General features: G+C 42.9%; 1 long non-coding RNA gene across 1 annotated transcript; it reads right to left on the bottom strand.

The window, feature by feature from the left end:
- Positions 1 to 5,702: 5,702 nt before the first annotated feature.
- LOC123044508 (uncharacterized) lies at positions 5,703 to 8,586 on the bottom strand. The gene is made up of 5 exons (XR_006420143.1): positions 8,045 to 8,586; positions 6,893 to 6,940; positions 6,699 to 6,773; positions 6,412 to 6,601; positions 5,703 to 5,744 (listed from the first exon to the last, which is right to left on the bottom strand). It is a non-coding gene; the product is annotated as an uncharacterized lncRNA (long non-coding RNA).
- Between the last annotated feature and the right edge of the window lie 7,536 nt (positions 8,587 to 16,122).

The raw sequence follows: 16,122 nt of genomic DNA, 5'->3' as shown, positions 1-16,122 counted from the left end.
AGGGTAAGGTGGTTGGCCTCGGTAAGGTGGCCATATCACATGATAGCTCCATACAAAATGTCATGCTCGTTGAATCTCTTGGCTACAACTTACTTTCAGTATCTAGACTTGCTGATTTCGGTTTCAATGTCTTATTTACTGAAGTAGATTGCCAAGTGTTTCACAGAGATAATCATAAAATGGTCTTTACCGGTGTGCGTAGAGGTGATCTATACATTGTTGATTTCACTAAAAAAAGGCTCAACCTAAAACTTGCTTCATTGCTAAATCCTCAAAAGGTTGGTTATGGCATAGACGACTAGGTCACGTTGGCATGAGAAACCTTGACAAGCTTATTAAAGGGAATCATATCCGGCCGAAATCACTATTCTGACCCTTTCAGCAAACTTTGTCACAAAGTGAACTCGACATGAAAGTATTTCACGATCTGACCCTTTTAGCAAGGCCATAGCCCGCGGCGTTTTTGCCCAAAATGAAAACGCCGAGCTAGCTAGCGTTCCTATCCAAAGAAGAAGCGTCGAGGTAGCTTACATTGTGGACCACGTGAGAAACTCCATAGGGCTTTGGCGTTTCTGCCCTGGACAGCAACGCCAGGAGCTTTGGTGTTTCCATGATGCGTCCCCTGCTTGTAGCTTCAAAGCAGCACGACATGCATGCCACTAGTGGTGCTTGCCTGCCTGAATTTGCGGGTCGGTCAGACCACTGACCACTGCATGCACGATCGACGTGAGTATGAGGGGCGACATGACAAGGCCATGCTACTGGTATGTTTAGCAACCAATGATGGCTTGCTTTTGAACTGTTTTCGATTAATTAACCACCTGGCAGCAACATGCGTGCATGCACCATGCATATGGTGTTCTTAGCACTACGCGTAGGGAGACAGGGCCATGCATTTGCACGGTGCGCACACATGCATCTGGCTGCGTGATTATTCCTCCTGGATCGACTGGACGTCTCACTATATATCCACACCAATGGTGAAGCTAGATACTATATCAAGTGTACCAACGCCATGGCCATCGGCATTTTCAGCCTGGCCAGAAACGCCAAAGCTTTTGGCGTTTCCAAAAATGCAATCTGGCTCGGCGTTTCGAACATGCCACGTCAGTGAGTGGGGCCACGGCAGTAACGCGAGCTGGCTCGGCGTTTTTATGTGGGGATGAAACGCCACGGGCTATGGCGTTGCTAAAAGGGTCAGATCGTGAAATAATTTTGTTCCCAATTTATTTTGTGCTATGGTTTTCTGACAAGGTCAAAACAGTGATTTCGGCCATCATATCCTTGGTGTTAACGATGTCATATTTGATAAGGATAGACTTCGCAGTGCTTGTCAAGCAGGTAAACAGGTTGGAGGGAGGCATCCCGTGAAGAACATCATGACCACGAGGAGGCCACTCGAGCTACTTCACATGGATCTCTTTGGTCCCAACGCCTACAAGAGTCTCGGTGGAAATTCTTTTGGTCTAGTTATAGTTGATGATTTTTCAAGATTTACGTGGGTGTTCTTTCTCGATGATAAATCGCAGGTCCAAAAGATCTTCAAAAACTTCGCTAGGAAGGCCCAAAATCAATTTGAAGTGAAGATCAAGAAGGTTCGCAGCAACAACAGAACGGAGTTCAAGAACGCAAATGTGGACACCTTTCTTGACGAAGAAGGGATTTCACACGAGTTCTTGGCTACGTACACACCTCAACAAAATGGAGTTGTTGAGAGGAAGAACCGGACGCTCATCGAAATGGCGAGAACGATGCTTGATGAGTACAAGACACCGAAGCACTTTTGGGCAGAAGCGTTGAGACTGCTTGTCATGCAACAAATCGCTTGTATCTTCACAAGCTACTCGGCAAGACGGGATACGAGCTCCTCACCGGTAACAAACCCCAAGTTGGATACTTTCGAGTATTCGGCTCAAAGTGCTACATTCTTGATAAGCATCGTCGTTCTAAATTTGCTCCTAAGTCTCATGAAGGTTTCCTACTAGGTTATCACTACAAGAAATATGTCAACTTGTTGCCACCACTATTGGTCACTGAAAGGTCATGGTTTTTCATTTGCGACTTTTTTGTGACCAAAAACAGAAGGTCAAAAGCTGGCGGTCGTAAACTGACTATAGCGACCTTTCTTCTAGAATGGTCGTAGACGTTTATGACCAAAATATGTCCACTGTGGCGTTTTGGTCACTAGCAACCTCCCCAGGCCACGTAGGCATCCAGCGTGGCAAGCTGATGTGGCACAAGATTCAGCCCGGTCCAATTCAGTTTTCTACATGGGCCTAGCCCATTAATTCAGCCTTTCTATATTTTTTTCTGTCAATTTTTGGTCGACTTCATAGGCCTGGCCCAACATTGCAGCCTTTTTTATTATTGGGGTTTGGCCTTTTCGTCTAAATAATTTTAATTTCCTTTTTTATTAAATGGGTCCACCAGTCAGATAGGTCCCAGTTGTCAGGTTTGGGTTTGGTAAGTGAGTCCCATCTATCAGGCTCATATTCTTCATATTTCAACTAGTATTTAACTTGGTAGACAAAAGCACACATGATACTTCAAATAAGAGCAACCAGATCACGTTGCCAATACATATGACCATGTGTAATACAGTACTTTACAAGATCTACATGTGTAACGAGCTCTACAAGTGTGATACAATACTGCTTTACAAAAAATGACGACATACCGGACTCGCTGGACAACCATAGTCAAGGCTGGGAACAAACAAAACGGCAACATGGCTTTCTCTGTCAGGACTGTCGGTGTCAGGACTGTCGGTGCTGCTCCTTCCCCACCGCCGCCGCACAGGTGAATTTCCTGCACAAGTGAAATTGGACTGAATCTGTAAACTTGTTTATACTTCTGGACTGTGTTTGGAATGAATTTGGAGTAGAAGAGTTGCAGCAACCTCCGTATTAAGTACACAAAAATAAGAAGGATTCAATAATATATATATATATATATGTGTGTGTGTGTGTGTGTGTGTGTATATATATATATATATATATATATATATATATACAGGCACAAAAAGAAGAGTTGCCATCAATGCTTCAGTTTTGCACTTACCGATGAAGTGGTATATATACCAATTCATAGTACTGTCACAACTCCTTGACTTTATAATTTAGTTTTGACATACACATTACCAATCTGTGTTACCCCAATGAAAGCGTATATCACTGTAAACAGTATTCCATGAAAGAGAAACCCAAAGTAGACAACATCTGCCCATGGAGTACAAATATTGACCTCATTTAGTGGTAATTAATGTGTACTCCTAAGCAGACGATGAAGGCTATGTTTCAGTTACCAAAAAATGAAAATAACATAAGTAAGAAGCACAGTTGCAGTGATTACAATTTGGCATGAACTTTCTCCAGAATGAATGGAGTCAGACCATCACACAACATTAACCTTGAGATACAGGGGGTATAAATGACTCATGTTACATAGACTAGTGTTCTGATGCAACCAGCAATCACAAAACAAATCACAAATTAAATGCATCTAGGGAAAATTGTAATATTAAGATCGGTGCTAAGCAATAAGTTAAGGGGAGATGGACCTTGTCAGCAGCACCACGCTGAGCTGCAAACCCCAGGACGCGGATGCCGCCCCAGGGTCCATGCTATCTTCACTTGGCGAATCAACCAATGCTTAGCTCATTTCAATTCTATCTACTCACCCCATTCACATGCAACATAAGAAGCTGGTGTAGAACCCCATCTTAACCACATTCGCAGCAACGGAAGCAACATAAACTGGTGTAGAGAAAGAGGCGCAAGCTCCACCCTTGCATCCGGTGGCACCTGCAGGGAGGGAGAGAGACTAAGAAGCAAGCAAATAAAAAATTGAAGTTCAGGGCAACCAAGCAAGCAAATAAAACAGCTAGTAAAAAAGCAAATTAGTTGCCATCTCACAGCAAAAGGTGGATAAATCAGTTGTCATATCGTAGCAAAAGGTGGATATATCAGTTGCCATCTCACAGCAAAAGGCAAATTAGCTATGCAGGGGACAAAACAAAAAACGTATTTTAAGAACACAATACAATGGCTCAATGCCTGAAGCTTTTTCGCTTACGATAGGAGATTTTACAAAAAAGAATACAAGGTGCCCCTCAACAGGAGCCTCCCATACAATTTATTTAACTCATAGGTTTATATTAATTGAAATAATCTGGGACAGTTCAACAAACAAAAATGTGAAGCAAATAGCATTTTTTAGTTCAGCAACATGTTGTACATACAGTATGAGCAGCACAGGACAATAAAAACAGTGAGCAAAAGCCAAATGAGTTGCTTTAACTCTAACTAGTTGGTAACAAATTGACATAATCTGGGACTGTTCAACAGATCAAAATGTGAAGCTAACATATGAAGCCAGCAACAGATCAAAATATAGTAGTTGCAGCTACACCTAAACTAGAGCAGTTACGGAATCATCACATATGTAGTTGACAGGAGGAAGAAGCGACAGATCAAGGAAATTGTCTCACCAGGAGCAACAGCGAGCAAAGGGCGAAGTTGAGGAGGGTCAGCGGCAGGAGCAGCTCACATAAGTGGTCGGGGAAGACAGCCGACAGCAGGTCCGTCGCATCATGTGAATCCATCAACAACAACAACAACAACAAAGCCTTTAGTCCCAAAGAAGTTGGGGTAGGCTAGAGGTGAAACCCAAAAGACCTCGCAACCAAATCATGGCTCTGGCACATGGATAGCAAGCTTCCACGCACCCCTGTCCATAGCTAGCTCTTTGTCGATACTCCAATCCTTCAGGTCTCTCTTAACGGACTCCTCCCATGTCAAATTCGGTCGACCCCGCCCTCTCTTGACATTCTCCGCACGCTTTAGCCGTCCGCTATGCACTGGAGCTTCTGGAGGCCTGCGCTGAATATGCCCAAACCATCTCAGACGATGTTGGACAAGCTTCTCCTCAATTGGTGCTACCCCAACTCTATCTCGTATATCATCATTCCGGACTCGATACTTCCTCGTGTGGCCACACATCCATCTCAACATACGCATCTCCGCCACACCTAAATGTTGAACATGTCGCCTTTTAATCGGCCAACACTCTGCATTGCGGGTCGAACCGCCGTCCTGTAGAACGTGCCTTTTAGCTTTTGGGGCACTCTCTTGTCACAGAGAATGCCAGAAGCTTGGCGCCACTTCATCCATCCGACTTTGATTCGATGGTTCACATCTTCATCAATACCCCCATCCTCCTGCAACATTGACCCCAAATACCGAAAGGTGTCCTTCTGAGGTACCACCTGGCCATCAAGGCTGACCTCCTCCTCCTCACACCTAGTAGTACTGAAACCGCACATCATGTACTCGGTTTTAGTTCTACTAAGCCTAAACCCTTTCGATTCCAAGGTTTGTCTCCATAACTCTAACTTCCTATTTACCCCCGCCCAACTATCGTCAACTAGCACCACATCATCCGCAAAGAGCATACACCATGGGATATCTCCTTGTATATCCCTTGTGACCTCATCCATCACCAATGCAAAAAGATAAGGGCTCAAAGCTGACCCCTAATGCAGTCCTATCTTAATCGGGAAGTCATTGGTGTCGACATCGCTTGTTCGAACACTTGTCACAACATTATCATACACGTCCTTGATGAGGGTAATGTACTTTGCTGGAACTTTGTGTTTCTCCAAGGCCCACCACATGACATTCCGTGGTATCTTATCATAGGCCTTCTCCAAGTCAGTCAACACCATATGCAAGTCCTTTTGCTCCCTATATCTCTCCATAAATCATGTGAATCCATCCATTGGCAGAAATCATAATTAAATCATCATCATTGACATGGCAGAATGGGCGTGCAAAGAAATTATTTACAGGATATACAAATCAACTACATTTGATATGATTGGATTGTATGCACGGCGGATTTGTAATACTTAGTGTGAGTGCTGCTAGTCAATAAAAATGGGATTCAAAGGAAAACAAAAATAATCAATCAGCAGTCACCATACGTATGTGCATAATAATTGTACATATATAATCTGAGTTGATTTCTTTCTTAAAAAATATATTATCAACATGGCTAGAGACTATATAGATGGTCTACTTTGGTATGTATGTACATGTGCATCCATCTTTTGCATGCCGGCAATCGGACTGAGAAAACTAGACACAAAAATACTAGCAAGTATATATACTGAGAAAGCTAGACACAAACATAACCGCCTAGCTTTGGTAAGGTACATGGCTTTGTTTCACTCACTACAGGAAAGTGGGCTGCTCTTGCAAAATCGTGAGGCAGCAAATAGCTACAGAAGTGGCATGAGACGCTAACTCGACGGCAACGCAACAGCGATGGGATAAGCAACAGCCGGTTCATACAGTGGTATGGCACAGATTGCATCGAACAGCACGGCGAGAGGGGGGGCAGGGGAAGTACCAGCGGCCCGGGCGGGCGAGGGCAGAGCTCGAGGTCGAGGAGCGTGGGCGGACGGGGGCGGAGCTCGAGGTCGAGGAGCACAGTCGCCGTCATCTGCGCCAGCTCGCCCCTGTGCCAGCTCGAGGTCGAGGTCGAGGAGCGCGAAGTGCTTCAGGAAGAGTGCCTCCACCTAGTCCGACAGCTGGAGAACCTGCTCAAAATTCCATGGCATATACACACATCAATTCATTCTATTTGTGTGTCTTGTAGGTCTGAAACTCTTGAAAGAATTTGTAAGACGACAATACCCTATCTGACGTGCTGAACGACGACCTCTTCACCTTCTGCGAGAAAAGGTCTATTGCTCGCTGCTGCTCCAACACCTGAGAGAGCATTTACGTGTCAGTTGCGAACAGCAAATTACACATTTGATGGGGCAATCTAAGCATAAGAATAAAGGAGAAACCAAATATGCACATGGGTAAAACGGATCAGAACTTACATCATCCAACAACAAACTGTAGCGGTAACAACAAAAGTCAAATGGAATCTGCATAACAATAGGCGAAGAACATTAGTTAACAGGTTATACAAAAATTAATGGATGCATATAAACGAGTGCAAAAGTAGATGCATCCGAGAATGTGACAGAGTCCAAGGTTCTCCAGGCACACATAAATTCGTCTTTGCTGAATAATGAACGTAGCTAAAACACAAGGACTAGTAGCTAAAACACATTCAGCACACACTAGTGACAAATCCGGAAATAGGTATTACAAGGCACTGGTCTAATACACACTAATGAAAAAAATGAGTACTACTAAACAAGCACAAGTCTGAAACCGAACACCAAGGAAATCACACACATACACTAGTAGAATAGTAATTAACAGATGACAGGTATCAATGGAACATATAGCAGGTTGCAAGCACTCTTATCAAATCTGAATATTACAAAGTTTTACACAATGTATCAAGGTTCAGCTCACAGACCACCAATGTAACACTACAAATACAAGTCTGAAAATTGAACAAATCACTATATTATACAGTACTGACTCCTGTGAATTAAAGAGAGAGAAAGAGCTAGAAACTGCAGCAGCGAGTTGGGGTTCAGCAGCAGGTTCAGAGAAGGTTGAGAGAGAGAGCAGCAGCAGCAGCGGAGGTAAGCAAGAGAAGCAGCAGCAGGGGGTTCAGAGAAGGCTTCAGCAGAGGCGCAGCATGCAGTTGAGAGATGGAGAAGGAGCAGCAGCCTTGAGAGAGCAGCAGGGGGCGCAGTAGAAGAAGAGCTTCAGGTTAGGAGCAGCAGCGGATCGAGGTTCAATTGCAGACGAGCAGCGGCGGCTTCAGCGCAAAGAGAGGGAAGTAGCAGCGTTTGGTGTAGGAGAAGGAAAGCAGCAGCAGTTTGGGGGACGAGGAGAGGTGGAGGAGCAGCAAAGAGAAGAAGAAGTTGGGGAAGCAGCAGGGAGAGGCGCGCCGGCTGGACAGAGAGGTCGCGCGAGGTGATGGTGGAGGCGCGGTGGTGATGCGGTGGCGAGGTGATCCAGACACTCTCTCTAGACTCTACCAAGCCCCCAACCGGACATCACGCGACGCTCTACAGAACACCGCCGCCAGAATCGGATTGTCGGCGCGAGGCGAGCGAGCGACCTACCAGGAAGCCGCGGAAGGTGGTCTGGATGCGGATGGCCGCCCACTCCTGCCTGATGACGCGGAAGTCCTTGGGCGGCGCGCGCACCACGGCCGCGACGACGGAGCTGAGCGCGTTGGCGACGGCGGAGTACGTCTCGGAGATCTCCGAGGCGGCCGCCGACGCGGCGGCCTCTGCCCGCCCGACGAGCTCCGACACCGGGGAGAAGCAGCCCCCTCCCTGCAGCAGCTGCTGGCCGCTCTCCGCCAGCGTGTAGCCCGCTGCTCCTGGATTGCGCCCCTCCCAGTCGACCTCGAGGTCGGAGAGAGACGGATCTCACAGCTCTGGATCTGCGAGAAGGGAAGGAGGAGGCCCGGCGGCGAGCTATGGTGGGAGGATGTGGTCTGAATCGGGGAGAAGGGGGCGGGGCGACGGCGGCGGCGGGAATGGATCTCCTCGCCGCGGCGGGATGGGAAGGAGTGGGCGGCGACGGGGGGCCGTCGTTGTCGATCTGGATGGGGGAGAGGGATTGGGGTGGGTGGCGGATCTGGAGCGAAAGAATGGAGGCGGGGAGGGAGAAATGAGAGAAAGAATGGAGGCGGGGGGTGGATGGAAAATGTCCATGAGGACACACCTAGGGTTTCAGCTCGGGTTGGATTGGGCCATTGGATCCGGAAGCATCCGACGGTGGTTGATGCGTGATCCGCGTGATATGCCCATGGTCCAATCAGAACGCAGCAAACCATTTGATGAACTTATGACCATATAAATTGGTCATGATCGATTCAAGATAAAAAATTTCATTCCATTTTTCAGTGCTTAAAATGAGTTTTTTTTTGTGAAAGTCCTATCAAATATTTGTTCAAATGATCTTATATTGTGCACAATGGTGCATCTTGGAATTTCAAACAATGTTGCCTAAGGGAGTTTTCATTTTTTTTGCACGGAAAATTCATTTTTCATTTTCCGAGTGCCCGAAAAGAGTTTTTTTGTGAAGGACCTACCATATATTTGTTGCAAAATTGTACCAAATTAATTTTCTAAAATACTAGGACATATTTAATGCACAATTTACCAAATGGTTGGGTGTAAAAAAAATTGATCCACCTCTCGTGAAAAAGACAAATTTCCGCCGATTCAGATGGAAGCGGGTCAAATTTGAACTATAGCTACCTCGTAGTTTGCTTTTTGTTTTTTCAAAAAATCATTTCTAGATACATAAGTATCTATTTAATCAGAGAAACACCAAAAAAATTCCAAGATTCAACCACTAGCTAGGAACGGTTATTCCTGCCATTTTGACCGTAATTTCAAACATGCATAAAAAATTCAAAAAAATTCAAAAAAATTGGGAAACCTTCGCATTGTGTCATTATATGCGGCCAAGTTCCCAGGAAAAATAACAAACTTGTAATAATACAATTATTTTAAAAAAGTGTTCTCAGAAACGAGCTATCATGTGTGGAGATCAATGGCTTTCAAGCCAAATGATCAATCTTATGGTCACATTCATGGCATAGTTTGTTTAAATGATCTCATATTGTGCACAAGGGTGCATCTTGGAATTCCAAACAATGTTGCCTAAGGGAGTTTTCATTTTTTTGCACAGAAAATTCATTTTCCATTTTCCGAGTGCCCGAAATTAGTTTTTTTGTGAAGGAACTACCCAATAATTGTTGCAAAAATGGACCAAATCAATTTTATAAAATATTAGGCCATGTTTAATGCACAATTGACAAAATAGTTGAGTGTAAAAAGTTTTGATCCACCTCTGGTGAAAAAGACAAATTGTCGCCGATTCAGTTGGAAGCGGGTCAAATTTGAACTGCAGCTGCCTCATAGTTTGCTATTTATATTTTACAAAAATCATTTCTAGGTACATAAGTATCTATTTTATCATAGAAACACCAAAAATGTTCCAAGATTCAACCACTAGCTAGGAACGGTCAAGCCCGCCGTTTTGACCGCATTTTGAAACGGGCATAAAAAATTCAAAAAAATCAAAAAATAGGAAAACCTTCGCATTGTGTCATTATATGTGACCAAGTTTCCAGGAAAAATAATAAACTTGTAATACGATAATTATTTTAAAAAAGTGTTCTCCGAAATGAGCTATCATGCGTGAAGATTCATGGCTTTCAAGCCAAATGATCAATCTTATTGCCACATTCATGGCATAGTTTGTTCAAATGATCTCATATTGTGCACAAGGGTGCATCTTGGAATTTCAAACAATGTTGCCTAAGGGAGTTTTCATTTTCTTTGCACGGAAAATTCATTTTCCATTTTCTGAGTGCCCGAAATGAGGTTTTTTTTAAGGAACTACCAAATAATTGTTGCAAAAATGGACCAAATCAATTTTTTAAAATACTAGGCCATGTTTAATGCACAATTGACAAAATGGTTGGGTGTAAAAAGTTTTGATCCACCTCTGGTGAAAAAGACAAATTGTTGCCGATTCAGTTGGAAGCGGGTCAAATTTGAACTGCAGCTGCCTCATAGTTTGCTATTTATTTTTTACAAAAATCATTTCTAGGTAAATAAGTAACTATTTAATCAGAAATACATGGTTTTATGGCGAGACATCAACGTTTGGACGGTAGCCGAGTGCCCCAACTCTAAAGCGCGTAAGCTCACATGCCCGCCGCGTGGTCACCGCGTGACCGTGGCATTGCCATGTGTTCTGGGCGGACTAGGCATGTCTAGTGGGTTGGGCACTCCCCAATTAGATGCTAGGAAGAAAATCACAACATAAGATTCTCACGAGGAGACCGATCGATGCTCAAACATGAATAAGCAGCCAAGTGTTTGATTTGCGGTACGGAAAATTCACATGGCTAATGGGCGTGAGTTTTGGTTGAGGATGATCAATTACTAAGAAGACCGTCTTCGCAAATTTTTACCTCAAAAGGAGGAGCCTAGGTGGTACTTGCTTTACAAAGTACCACACTGGACATAAATACGAATGTTGAAGCTGGGCTCAAAATAATGAATGGATTGAGCTGACATTTGGTCGAGGATGGTTATTTGGGCATAGGAAAGCGCTGTAGAAAATGGATACCATTTGGACATGCCAAAGTGGTACTTCCTTCACAAAGTGCTGCTCTAAATAGAATAGGGAAATGAATATTTTCGAATTATTTTTGAACTAGGCAAGGAATGTTTTTGACATATTTGATGAATATATGATCCAAAACATTAATGAGAATTTTTTGGGAATTTTTGGAATAACAGAAATATAGGTTGCTTCACAACCTAGGGCAAAAACTGCCACATGGACATGACACATAGGCAAAACTGATGAGATGGCGCCTAGTCATCACAACCCACCACAATCTACAAGGCTATGACCATCTATATTGGTCATTAACAACTAGAAACAAGGCAGCGGACTAGCACTGTTTGCTTTGTGACCATTTTGTGTAAGGAAATTACGACCTTTCTGACCAAAATGGTCGCAATGGTTTAGGGTTTGGAGCCCCCCGAACAGCTTTTGACCAATTGGTCTGAAATGATCATAGATCTATCACTAATTCTTTCAGGGTCACTGACAGAAGGTCATTAGTTGACATATTTCTTGTAGTGTATGGCTCAAACTCTCACACTTATCGTGTCTACAACAATTTCACCTGAAAGGTTGAAGAGACGGTAGATGTGAAGTTTGATGAATCTAACGGCTCGCAAGCAGAGAAATTGCCAATTGATGTAGGAGACAAAGATCCTTCGAAAGCAATCCAAGACTTGTCTATTGGTAAGGTCCGTCCAACGGAGGTGAAGGAGAGTACCTCATCTGTCCAAGTGGAAGCTTCAACTTCATGACAAGGTGAACCAAGAGTTGATATGGAAGCATCCACAAGTGGGACACACCAAGATGAAGAAAACGAGGAAGTGCATCAAGATGAACATCAACAACCTCCTTCTCCACCACGACAAGAGAACGACAACACCAACAATGAAGAAGGCCAAGAAGAAGAACAAGATGAAGAAGAAGTTCAACCAAGAACCAAGCAAAAGCTTTCACGAGTTCGAGCAAGAATTGCTAAAGACCATCCCGTCGAGCAAATCTACAATGATATTCAAACCGGGAGAATCACTCGCTCTAAAACTCGTTTAGCTAACTTTTGTGAAAACTATTCTTTCATCTCTAGCATTGAACCTATGAAGGTCGAAGAAGCATTGGAAGATCCGGATTGGATAAATGTTATGCATGAAGAGCTACACAACTTTGAGAGGAACCAAGTTTGGACATTGGTTGAGAAGCCCGACAACAACCACAACATCATCGGTACCAAATGGGTGTTTCGCAACAAGCAAGATGAAGATGGACAAGTAGTTCGCAACAAAGCACGTCTCATCGCCCAAGGCTACACACAAGTCGAAGGTATGGACTATGGTGATACTTACGCTCCCGTTGCTAGACTTGAGTCCATTCGCATCTTACTTGCCTATGCTAATCATCATGATATCACCTTGTACCAAATGGACATTAAAAGTGCTTTTCTAAATGGTGAAATAGAGGAGGAAGTTTATGTTAAGCAACCTCCCGGCTTTGTCAATCCTAAGAAACCAAATCATGTTTACAAACTTCACAAAGCCCTTTATGGTCTTAAACAAGCTCCTAGAGCATGGTATAAATGCTTGACCAAGTTCCTTATTGAAAAAGGCTTTGAAATTGGGAAAATAGATTCTACTCTTTTTACTAAAAGGGTTAATGGAGAACTATTTGTGTGCCAAATCTATGTTGATGATGGTTCAACTAACCCTCATTTTAGTGAAAAGTTTGGGAAGCTAATGTCGGAGAAGTTTGAGATGTCTATGATGAGTGAACTCAAATTCTTTCTTGGGTTGCAAATCAAGCAAACTAAGGAAGGTACTTTTGTTTCTCAAATGAAGTACACCAAGGACCTATTCAAGAAGTTCAATATGCAAGAATGCAAAGGTATGACTACACCCATGCCTACTAGTGGACATCTTGATTTGACCAAAGATGGTGAACCGGTTGATTAAAAGGTTTATCGCTCTGTGATCGGTTCAATGTTATATCTATGTGCTTCACATCCCGATATCATGCTAAGTGTGTGCATGTGTGCATGATATCAAGATGATCCTAAAGAATGTCATCTTAAGGCCGTGAAAAGGATAGTGAGATACTTAATCCATACACCAAATTTTGGCATTTGGTATCCTAAGAGGGCCTCTTTCGATCTTGTTGGCTACTCCGACTCGGACTATGCTGGAGACAAGGTTGATAGAAAGTCCACTTCGGGTACTTGTCAATTTCTTGGTAGATCTCTTGTGTCTTGGTCCTCCAAGAAACAAAACTCAGTATCCTTATCCACCACCGAAGCGGAATAGATTGCAGCTGGTTCATGTTGTGCTCAATTACTTTGGATGACCCAAACTCTTAAAGATTATGGGATATATGTGAAACATGTTCCATTGCTTTGTGACAATCAAAGTGCTATCAAAATTGGTCATAATACCGTACAACATTCTCGAACTAAGCATATTGAAGTTCATCATCATTTCATTCGAGATCATGTTGCTAAGGGTGACATTAATCTTAAGCATGTTTGCACCGAAAAGCAATTAGCGGATATATTCACTAAACCACTTGATGAGAAAGTGTTTTGCAGGTTAAGAGGAGAATTGAACATCATTGATGCTTCAAACTTGGAGTAGGAACTCCATTGGATACATGCAAGACATGAGCTTATGACTAATCCTTGATATTTCTCTTAGAATGAAAATCTTATGTCTTGGATATATTTGGATCTTGCATGTTATCTAACCCATGTAGGTACTTGGTTGAATCAAATTCCATGAGATTGTAATCTACTCACATCTTGAGCAATCTCTACATCACCAAGTCTCTACACTATGGTGGTTGAAGACAAGGAAGCACGGAACCATTCAAACATATCCTTTGACAAATTCTATGTTGAGCTTCATGATTGTCATTTTTGGATACACAAGTGCTCTTCCTTGCAAGAACTAACCCATGTAGGTAAATGGACTCAAATCCCAAGTACCTACAAGTTGAGCAACCCACGCAAGTTCAACTACATGTTCAACACCACCAACCAAGGTATGTCATTCCATCTTAGAGAAGCTTTACTCCAAGTCATGAGCTAAAGCAACTCGACAAGATGTGAATACATCAAGATGCTTAAACGAAAAATGGCAACCCCATTTTGAGCTTAAACGATGAGTATGACCTATGATCAAGTGATCTCACTTGACTCCTAAGTCAATATACTCTAACATAGGTGACTTTTCGCCGACCATCCCTAGATGAAGTTCTCTTGTGTTCTTTTCTGTGTTTTTTGCATTTGTCTCATGCATATTTGTTTCCCCCTTCAAAAAAAACTTCATCTAGATTTCTTTCTACTTGCTCTGCATTTTCTGCATCCAATTCATTGCATCATTCAGTCAATTCCTTGCAAATCTTTGTGAGATCTTACTAGTCTAGTGAGCTGAGGTGACAAGTGTTTTCTCTGCGATGAACTCGGTTTCACCGATTTGTTGTTTTCGTTCCAACCGAATCCTTTTGGTACAACCGAAGCATACCACTCGGTGCCACTGATTTCACAACAGGAAAAACAGTTTGCCACTTATTTTGTGTTTCTTCTGATCCAGCTTCACTCAATGAATCTTGTCCTCTACAAGCATCACATTTCTATAAATGCTTTGTGCTGTGACTCAAGGATCAAACCCTTCTTGGAAATTGATGTAAAAGGGGGAGAAATAGATCACATCAAAGCTTATCACTTAGAGAGATCACATCAGAGAGAGAGAGAGAGTATCACCTCCTCAAGGGGAGAAAGAGAGAAAGAGATCTCCAGGGGGAGAGAATACTCAAGTAGAAAGTATTTCTCAAGGATCCCAGATGCTTGGTGTTCAAGAGGAGATATGCCACATGTCTTCTTGAGGGGAAAGACATGTTCATATGTGCTTATTTGCATTAGCTTGCATTAGCTCTGTTCATTTATATCTTTTAGCTTTGATTTTCTGTTCCCTATCTTCTCCCAGTATCCCATGCTAGATTCAGGGGGAGCAAGACATCTAAGGGAAGGAAATCATTTAAATTCATTGCATATCTTTACTCTTGGGGACATGTCTAATCCAATGTGGTACTTAGTACTTACTCTCTACATGTCATCCCAGTCTTGGTATTCTTGTGGTTTCTTCTGTTTGCTCTGGCTAGTAGATGTACCTGTGTTATCTAACCTTGTTTACGCAGGTTCATTCCATCCTAAGCCAACTCAAGACTACAAGGTAAGTATATGCATCAAAATCATGTGTATGAGGAATTCTTGCTGATGTACATACTATTGCAAGAAGGACTCATGAGCATGAAGGTATTTTCTTTAATATTCTTTGCTCTGATGCATATGGCCAAGATACATATAACACATCGCCTACTCTATCATGGTTATGCTCTCACATGGTTATGCTCTCACATGCTTCTATATTCCATATTCACATGATTGCATACATGTAGGGGGAGCCTATGCTTGTTACATGTCCTTCCAAAGCTTTACTTGCCATTCTTTATATCTTTATCTAAAGCTTTGATGTTTGTCATCAATTACCAAAAAGGGGGAGATTGAAAGCACAAGTGCTCCCTAGGTGGTTTTGGTAATTAATGTCAACATATCTCTTGTTGGACTAACACTTTTATCTAGTATGTTTCAGATAAGTTCAACAATGGAGTGGCATGGACTAAAGGATGTGGGAACTCCTTTAAGATGCTAAGGACAAAGGATTGGCTCAAGCTTCAAGCTCAAGACTCTTCATTTTACATTTTAGTGATCCAAGATCACATTGATTCTATAGGAAAAGCCAATACTATCAAGAAGGGATGAGGTGTTGCTTAATGAGTTTCTTGCTCCACAGTGCTTAGTGATATGCTCCAAGACCCTCAACTACTTTCCCACTTCCACACATATGACCTAAACCTAAAGTCAAACTCGGCCACACCGATTCTTTCTATCCAGCGCCACCGAGTTCAAATGTCATAGCCACTGCCACAAACCCTAGGCAAATCGATCTCGCCGATAGGGATCTCGGTTTCACCGAGATGGGATTGTAATCTCTCT

Source organism: Triticum aestivum, chromosome 2B (genome assembly GCF_018294505.1).
Source record: "Triticum aestivum cultivar Chinese Spring chromosome 2B, IWGSC CS RefSeq v2.1, whole genome shotgun sequence".
Classification (NCBI taxonomy): Eukaryota; Viridiplantae; Streptophyta; class Magnoliopsida; order Poales; family Poaceae; genus Triticum; species Triticum aestivum.
The sequence above is the reverse complement of the archived record's forward strand: the minus strand, read 5'-3'. Positions and strand labels throughout refer to the sequence as shown.